The sequence below is a fragment of the Garra rufa genome, chromosome 9 (genome assembly GCF_049309525.1).
Source record: "Garra rufa chromosome 9, GarRuf1.0, whole genome shotgun sequence".
In the NCBI taxonomy this organism is placed as follows: Eukaryota; Metazoa; Chordata; class Actinopteri; order Cypriniformes; family Cyprinidae; genus Garra; species Garra rufa.
Genome location: NC_133369.1, coordinates 43,125,173 through 43,135,109, shown reverse-complemented (window position 1 = coordinate 43,135,109; position 9,937 = coordinate 43,125,173). Strand labels below are relative to the sequence as shown.

The 9,937-nt window shown below is 41.9% G+C and overlaps 1 long non-coding RNA gene across 1 annotated transcript; it reads right to left on the bottom strand.

The window, feature by feature from the left end:
* Positions 1-1,843: 1,843 nt before the first annotated feature.
* LOC141342993 (uncharacterized) lies at positions 1,844-6,140 on the bottom strand. Its single transcript, XR_012356701.1, has 3 exons — positions 5,661-6,140; positions 3,748-4,774; positions 1,844-2,050 (listed from the first exon to the last, which is right to left on the bottom strand). It is a non-coding gene; the product is annotated as an uncharacterized lncRNA (long non-coding RNA).
* Positions 6,141-9,937: the final 3,797 nt, after the last annotated feature.

Sequence of the window (9,937 nt, the reverse complement as noted above, 5' to 3'; positions counted from 1 at the left end):
TGCTGTTTTGCAAAATATTCATTTTTCAAACTGCCTTCGAATTGCCCTTTTACGAAATTGCTTTCAAATCGCAATTTCAATTTGTGCAGTTTAAAGGGTAATGGAAACATGGCTAGTGTTTTATTGTGTTAATTGTTACACGACAGATATTACAGAAATGTGATGATATGGGGATTTTAGTTTGTAGGGGAAAATTCACAAACGCCAATAGTTAGAAACTTGAAATCAACACAAAAATCCACCGAGATACACCCCTCTTAGATTACTTACCCCAGTCGCTCTCATAACAGTGCTTAAAAAGTAATTGATGTGCAATCAAATATAAAAATGAAGATTTCAGGCTTCATTCAACAAATCAATGCACTTGATAAGCATTATATCGTGGTATAATCTATGTGTGACTGCACCTTAAATTTCCATACAGTCTTTCATAGAGAGAGATTGTTAAAGAATGCTACATTCTAATATATGTGGTGCTTTGTTTTCATTGCCAGTCCCCATGAGCCCAATGCTCTCAGTGTCCTCTGTGCTGATCAATAGTCTGAAGGTGACGTTTCCACTGGTAAGACAGTAGGTTTCCTTCCGCAGCTCTGGTGCAGGCCATAACTCACTGTCATAAGGAATATCTCCAGGAGGAGCCGAAAGAGGCCAGATTAATGATTCTCATTGCTTAAAGTGTATGATCCTTCCACCTATGGATGCAGATTAAACTACAGCGATGAAAGGTTCACGTGTGACTCCCGCCGAGGGCTGCCGTCACTCAGACTCGTCCTGTTATACGCCGATCTCCTGAAAGTGTCTGAAGCGTGTGAGATACGGCCTCCTTTAGAATCAGTCGTGTTGTGTGAGAGCTTTTATTTATTAATCGTGTTGTCAGTTTGACTAGTTTACATCAGTAAACCACTGGGGTGCATGAAAAGGGATTGTGGGGAAACGGTTTTGGGATGACCTTGGACTTTGCATGAGGGGAGACTGTAACTTAGTGAAGAATAACAGTATGTTATCATTACATGATGGCTGGCCATTACTGTGTTTGGGGTACAGCACTGTATTAATGTTCCTCAGTCATTCAGTCGTCAGTGTTTGCTCTAAATCTCTGATACCATTATTAAACTTCTGTTAATTAATTCCATTCAATATACAGACTTTCTATACAGACATGATTGTCCCTTAAGTATGCTATCCATTTTTGTCTATAATAAACACTCTACCTCTTTTCTATTCTGAAATCACTCCATTGTAAAGTAAAAAAAAAAAAAAAATGCACTGATTGACTTAAACAGTACAGTATGACCAAATGTAGTGATGATGACTTTATCAGCATCATCATCCACAATCTTTTTCCATCCATATATTTCTATATTGGCATTGTCTTTTGTTATACATCTGTGTTAGCATTTCCATGCACTATAAAAAAAAAATATTGATTTTCTTTATCTTCCCTTTCTAGCCTGGACTCATCTAACAATGCCTGATATATGGGATTTTTGAGCACTTCTTATGTTAATCTGCCTCCTTAGGATGAATCACTTGTTGTATTCCCAATTGTAAGTCTGCTAAATGATTAAATGTAAATGTAATGAGAGACAGAACTGACGTGGTATTTAATTTATTCAGGATTGAACAGTATTATTCTGCTGCTTAATGAGAACTTTTTGAAATGCTAAGACATTGTAAAGTCTTCCAAAAGAAGAACCATTTTTACTTCCTCTAACATTTTAGTTAATTGCTGCAATTTTGAGAGTTATTCCCAGATTTATTTGCAAATGTTATTCCTGACACATTGAACCATTTGTTTTCTTAGTGTTAATAACATTTCTACCAGAGAGACTCTGAGACGATAGAAATTTGAACATTTATTTGAATGAATGAATAAGACAGAAGGGTTAATGGTTTCTTTTGGCGTGGGCTCCATCCTTAATCCGTGACTGAGGTAGACTGCATTTCCTGCCTGAAGATGAAGGCAGGGGAGAGCCTTCCCCCACGTGGTATGGATGGTAGCCAACCTGGTGGTGGTGGGGAGGATGGAGGGGAACTTCGGGTACGACACCTAGGGGCAGCAGGATGGAAGAGTAAGTTTTGGTCTTTTATTCAAGGCGTCAAGCTGCTATTGGTTGTCGAGATAATCATGAATTAGAGTCATCCTGGTAGAACTTTACGCTAAAGCTTTCATTTCTACCAGAGAGACTCTGAGACGATAGAAATTTGAACATTTATTTGAATGAATGAATAAGACAGAAGGGTTAATGGTTTCTTTTGGCGTGGGCTCCATCCTTAATCCGTGACTGAGGTAGACTGCATTTCCTGCCTGAAGATGAAGGCAGGGGAGAGCCTTCCCCCAAAGAAATAGAGCCCGAAGTACGAGTGATAATGGAAAGGTTAAGATTGCGTGAAAGGGGAAGCCTTGTAATTTAAATTAAGAAGCCACGGTTGGCTTCTAATAATAGCCACGATAGGCTATGCAGGGATGTCTTTAAGGGGAGGAAGGCAATCTGCGACGGGTTAAAAGCCACGATTGGCTTATTTTAAAGATCTGATTCATTAAACAATATTGATAATAATTAGTATTGATATAGTTCTTATTAGTAAAAGTAAGATGGGCACGATTGACTTTGCTATCTGAAGCCACGATAGGCTCTCACGGTTAAGCCACGACTGGCCGTTCGAGCAAGTTCCGAACTTTTAAAGCCACGACTGGCCGTATAGCCTCGATTGGCTTGATGTGAGGGACCACGTTAGGTCTTGGGAAAAAAGCGAGCCACGATAGGCAATGAGTGTAAGCCGGGACGGGCGTCGAGCCTCGGTATTGAAGGTTTATCGTGGATAATATAATAATCCAAAGGCATATTGTAGAGTGTGTTATTGATAATAAGAGCTAATAATTAAGACGATGGTAAAAGCCACGACTGACCTTCGGTTAATGCCACGACTGGCCGTTTAAGCCGCGCAGGCTTGAGTTAGGACCATGCTAGGTCGAATAAATTAGTAAAGATAAACATAAAGGAGCGGACGGCTTCGAGCCGTTATTGCCACTGGCGTTATATTGGAGGCATATCGTGCATAATATAATAATCCAATGACATATAGTAAGAGTGAGTATATAAGAGCTAATAATAAAAGCCACGACTGACTTTCGGTGAATAACGAAGCCACGACTGGCTTTCGGTGATTAGCGCCCAATATTGATGCCACGACTGGCCGTATAGCCTCGATTGGCTTGATGTGAGGGACCACGTTAGGTCTTGAGAAAAAAAAGCGAGCCACGATAGGCAATGAGTGTATGTCGGGACGGGCGTCGAGCCTCGGTATTGAAGGTTTATCGTGCATAATATAATAATCCAATGACATATTGTAAGAGTGAGTTATTGATAATAAAGCTAATAATAATGAAGACGATTGTAAAAGCCACGACTGGCTTCCGGTAAATGCCACGACTGCCGTTTAAGCCGCGCAGGCTTGAGGAAGGACCATGCTAGGTCGAATAAATTAGTAAAGATAAACATAAAGGAGCGAACGGCTTCGAGTCGTTATTGCCGCTGACGTTAGGTTGCTGATTATAGTGTAGGCTTAGTCTATGAGATTACGAACGTTAGTATAATAAAGAAAATGCAAAGACGTCATATTAGTTGTAGGCTATAACGACGACGATAAGTAAAAGCATGATTGACTTTTGGTAACTTAACCACCATAAGTAACATGAACAATTCGACGTAAAACCACCACCAGTAGCTAGCGAATTCAACGTACCTTGATGATGTGAGAGACTGCTGTGCATTCAGGACCTTATGAAATTCTGATCTGATATACGTTTCGTATGCCGAAGAAGACCATCTTCCGAGCTGTTTGATGGTAGACTCTGGAACCCCTCGTTCAGCTGTCGTAGTGGCAGCGCCGATGCGGAAAGGGTTGCTAGTATAAATATCGGGTGAAGGACCGGCGGCTGTCAAGGTGGTTGACGAATGAATTCTAAACCACCGTTTAGTAATAGGTAACCCACTTAAGAGAAGAAAAGAGGTGACATACCAGAAGTGCGCAGCCGTATTTTGAGAAAGTTGAGCATAGAAGCGAAAGGGCATAGAGCCAAATTTATTTTGAAATTGAAATTGTGACACCAGACCCGGGGAATCTGATTTTGAGAGTTTAATCAGCAGTGAAAAGTTATTCGGTGAAAAGTGTAAGTCTTGAAATAAATCTTTTGTTGGATCGAAACGATTACTATCGGAAGTAAACTCACCAATGCGCGAGAAACCAAAGAATGCAGTTTAAAACGTAGCTTCGAGCAGAGCGTTGGAATAGTTGTCAAGTAAGCCGTTACAAAGTTTTGAGACTAAGGTCTGAAGTATGCGGTGTGTGATAGGCTGACGTTTAGCTTTGAACACGGATTTTGACATACCCTGGAGAAGTAATCGAATGAAAGGGGACAAAAATAAGCTGGGGCAATTAGGGATATTAAACCTTGCGTGGAATAGAACACCAGCCGGAATTTTACATATAGTTGAAATATTAAGTTGGCATGATTAAAAACAGTACGTGAGGAAAGCACACACGGTCGAAATTAAAATGGGAAGTAACGGAATTTGATAGGTGAAGCAAAACATGATGGACCAAGCAGAGTTGTATGCTTTGAGAGTTGACAGTGCTACGCCTTTGCGATGTACGATTTGGCAGAAAAAGGTTGTTAAAATCCAAAGGCCTGTTTAATTCAAGAGAATTTGTTGCAGCGTGGGCACGGCGTCGGATCCTTGTTGGCCGCTGGGTTAAGTCGTCGGAATACCTGCAAACGAGAGCGAGAGAGAGCGTCAGCTTAGACATTAAAACGACCTGGAATGTGTTCGGCTTTGATGATAAAATTGTGCGTCATGGATTGCCAAGTTAGACGTCTTAAAATAGACATGATAGCCGGGCAAAGCTAACGACCTTTGTTAATGATGTGGACAGTGGCTTCGTTGTCGCAAAACAAGGTAGTACGTTTCCGTAACCGGGCTGAGCCCCAGAGAACGCTAGCAACCGCGAAAGGGTAGATTTCATAGAGAGCGGACAAGGTGGATTTTGAATGAAATAGACAAATCGTGAGGCCACTTTTCTGCGAACCACTGCCCTTGGAAGAATCCCCAAAAATCAATAGAAGTGGTTGCTTCGGTATATAATTCGGAGCGTTGGATGATTCGGAAACGTCGTTATAGAAGGAAATGCCATTCCAGTTGTTTATGTAGCACTCCTGAGAAGGAGAATATAATGAGCAACACAACAGTCATGCGATGCTTGTTCACCGTCTTTATGTGAATGAAACAGATCCAACAATCAAACACACAAATCCGCACAACCTCAGAAAATGACAGTCTTGATACCAACTCAAATTACATGTGAAAAATACCCATGTCACACATATGTGTATAACAGCACATGTATACTCCCAATAAACCTATGATCTGTAACTTCAGGTGCTTAACTTAAGAATATACAGTAACACAGCGTATAAACAACGCCATGTTCACTCGGTACGAACACGCTAACGTGCTAATCACATGCATTAGAACACCTAGACGCATATAACACGGTAGCACAGATATAACACGTTCACATACGTTGCCAACGACTCATATAATGAACATTCAGTGCTTAGTAAACCGATAACCCTTTTCTTTTAACATTAATCATACCTGAGAAGGAGAATATAATGAGCAACACAACAGTCATGCGATGCTTGTTCACCGTCTTTATGTGAATGAAACAGATCGCGTGAGCTGATAGGTGATCTCGTAGTCACATGGTGACGTGCCGTGTCGGCGTACACGGTGACGTACTGGCGTACAACCAATTACAGCGCAAATAGTCACGCATTCCCACACTACATCTCCTTCCAAAACAATAACGATGATAAAGATATAATTAATATATTACAGGGTACCACATTTAGAAGAGACCAAAACCTAAGGTCTGAAAAACAACCGTCATCTAGGAGAAGCGAGTCGCTTAAATTTGCAACTGAATGAGCCAAATGCAGCATGCGAGATATGAAAGAACGACCTTGTTGAGACTGCCGAGAAGAGAAAGCAAGTCACGTTTGGAAGTTAAGCGAGACATGAGGAACGATTCCATAACAGACCTGATTCGGACAAATTTTTTGGTGTGGAAGAGAAGCTTGCATCTTAATAGTATCCAGAATTATGCGAGAAATTCGAGACGTATGACGGGACCGATTGTTTTTTCTTCTGACGAAGGAACACCTACTGTAAGTCGCAAAAGACTTGTTTAGAGTATCGAGCACGAAGCTTCAGAAGGAGGAAGGTCGATTAGCAGAAAATCATCAAGCAAATGTAACGCGAAAGGCAGCTTGCAAATATTTAAAATAAGAACAAACAGATTCATTAAAGTTATTGCACAGAGGTATACCATTGAATTCATAATTGGACGGCCTTATATGGCGAGCGCGGGGTAGCGGGATCAGCACCATGGAGAGCGCCCGGAGCACGGCAAGCGTGAACTTTTTAGGGCAGAGAGAGAAGCGGAGTGCCCGTGGGAGCTACAAACAGCTCGAGTCAGAGTTTTTTGGCCTCCGAAAAGGCGAATAAGCAGGTCAGAGTCAACCAACGAAGGCAACAGGAGAAGCAGATTTTGCTGAAAAAGACTTGTGAGACTCGTAAAATAAGGTCCCGCCATATCTTAGATTAAAGTCTGCCATCATGGCTAGATAAAGTTCTAATTCCTCTCTGCGATTGGGGAAAACTAAAAGCAATGACGAATTCGGTAAAAGGCAGGTTTCGTTGTAGCCTGGGATCTGAAGTTAAGTAAGACTGCCACGTCGCCACAGTCAATCGTCTGCCTGTCAATCACGGGTCGTGGTAACAGCAGTGCGGCAGGTTAATGTCTTTACCTGAGATGATGTCATATCTTATTTTGGGAGACACTGAAGCCGCAGCGGGTGGAACGAATGGTCTACCGAAAACCTGGGCCTTCAGAGCCGTGAGAGAGTGAACGCTGCAGGAGGAAATGACGTAGCGGCGTTTTGTAGCGGAGTCTGAACTGGAGATGTTGCGAAAGTCGACGTGGCAGGAAAAGTGGAGAGTGCAGCAGAGGAAATTGAATCGATAACTGAAAGGGAGACTGAGACGGAGGCGGAAAACGTCGCGGGAATATATGGTTCGGGTGCGCGCGAAGCGAAGGCTGACTGGAAGAAGCCCAGACTAGTTTCAAAACATTTGACGGTTTCGGTGAGCTGGAGAAAAGCGGATGATGAAGCCGGAAGGCTACCCAGCGTGTAGGAAGCAAGGAGGATGAGGTCATCGTGGGTCAAGTCGTTGCTGACGAGGATGCCGGAATCCAGTAAGGTGGCCGCGATATTCTCGGGAGGCCACTGGACCCAGGGAGATTCCTTAGAATGCGCATACTCCGGTGCAGGGAGGCGGGCGAAAAGAGGAACGGAGTCTTCGTCAGAGATTGCAAGATCAACGAGCGGTTTTTGAAACATCTTGAGCTGCTAGAGGAATCGACCAGACGGAACTTCGGGTACGACACCTAGGGGCAGCAGGATGGAAGAGTAAGTTTTGGTCTTTTATTCAAGGCGTCAAGCTGCTATTGGTTGTCGAGATAATCATGAATTAGAGTCATCCTGGTAGAACTTTACGCTAAAGCTTTCATTTCTGTCATGACAACTCTCAGAAAAGTTTAGCATGGTAATGGATATGACAATGTTAATGTATTTGGTTTTGGCAAAATTGATAGTAGAGGAATTTCTACTGCCAAAGCACATGTTGATACGCTGCTATGAGTATTTAAGACATACTGCTGCTGCACAAACAGCATAAAATAACCCATAGCAGATCTATACAGGTGAAGTGTTTCAGAGGAATTCTAAAAGCGTGCTGCGAAATGCCCAAGTGCTACCATCCATTTAAATAGCTGCACATGAGCCAATCAGTTTTTGCCAAGTCCTATAACTCTGTGATATCATCCGTTACATTAACAACCCATCAGCCTGCGTCATCTAGAGTTTCATGGCAGAACTAGGTAGTTATTAATCTACATAACCTTTTTTCCACTAGAATGAACCTTTAGAATGAATGTGCAGTGGAAAGTGTCCATGTGTGTTCTTCATGGAACCATCAAAGCCATAAAAGAGGCTTTATTTTTAAGGGTGTGCAGAAGTCACCAACAATGTGTTTGTAACTGGAGCATTTAACAGCCAATAACTCTGCAACAAAGCAGGCTCTGGTCTGTAGTCTTTCTCCAGAGGATATCTCAGGAGCCAGTAAGTGGCATGCCAAGGCATCATCCCTACAGATAAAGGTAAAGTCCAGCCTGAATGCCCCTTTCCACAGTCCAGCATCTGTGAGGAAATGGAGTGTCCTGGTGTAAGTAATTGTGTTGCTATTGACATTTCGCACACACCAGGCTGTTGCCCAAGCTGAACCTTTACAAGATTACAGCCTGCTCCGCTCCGTATTGCAGGTCTGTGTCTCACTCTGTGCTGACAGCGTGAAGGTAGGAGTGTCGTAATGATACCAAACATACTTAATTCACAGGGGAAATACTCTGTTTTTCCGCAGGCTGAATGCAGGGTTGTTTTAATACGTCTGCTCTGCCCCATACTGAGGAAGCTCTTCCAGCCCTGTGTTTGAGGTGTACAAGAGGCATTCATTGGGAGAAATTGGGTTATTTCTTAAGATGCATTTGTATGGATTACACATTATGCAGCCCAGCAGGTGTCACGCTCTAGGTGTGTCTCGCTTCAGGTGTTGCTCGCTGTGGGCCGTCATTTTGCAGGTGGTGGTTTGATATATAAGTAGATCAGGTAGTAAGGATTTCCTGGAACCATCCAGTTAAGTATGGAGAACTGCAGATTTTTAATGTGACTTGGTTGTATTTGTAAAATGATATGCCATCCCAACCCAGACCAACTCTCACTTCCAAAGCATCCAATACTATACATGTCTCTGAGAAATACACAACACATATCCACAATTAGTGTGACCGACTGGTCAATGCTCTAAGAGACGTATAAATGACAATACATTGATGTATAGGAAAATGTATTTTATGATCATAATACACAAATACTTACGATTTTAGGATGTAATCATTTTCACAGTGATTAATGTGTTTCTGGCATGTTATATGTTTGGAAACATTAATTTGAACTATTTTAAATGATGCAGTGCATAACTTTTTATTTCTCACACAATGTCAGAAGACAATTGCAAATTATACAAACATATAACAGAAAAATATAGCAGAAAAAAGGATGTCACAATAGTAAAACACACACGCACGCACGCACGCACGCACGCACGCACACACACACACACACACACACACACACACAGTCCCATACTTTAGCATGTAGCAATGAAACAATTGGTCATAATATGCATGAGTACCAATGGCATTTCACACCAAACTAGCTGATGTAATGCTTCAAGACAGCAGTTTCTTAATGTATGCTGGTTTTAAGTGTAAGCGAATGGAGACAGTGTCCAAATTTGTCTTTAGTAAATTACTAAGACTGTACTTTCATACACCTGTTATCACAGTTTCTTATTGAAACATGATGCTTTTGACATCTGTGCAGCTACAGGTCATGTGGACATGTGTTTGATGCCTTGACAGTGTAAAAGGGTTACCCCAAAAAAGCTGTGGACAGAATGCATGTTGCACACAGTGTTGGTGATTGATGGAGAGTCTGTAACCATCCAGGTGTAGTCCATCAGAGGAGACTAAAAGGGAAGCTTGCAAACTTAAAAAAAAATCTGTTAACAGAGCCTTGCATAGTATATTTGAGTCTCTCTATCTTTAAATATGCCATCACACTTACCCACTTGATACTGTATGTGTTTGTGGTTGTGACTTGCGTTGACTAAAACTACTAAATGTTTTATACCCACCTGAATTAATCATGAATTACAGTTTTTTTACAGACGCTAGGACACATTTCTCAATA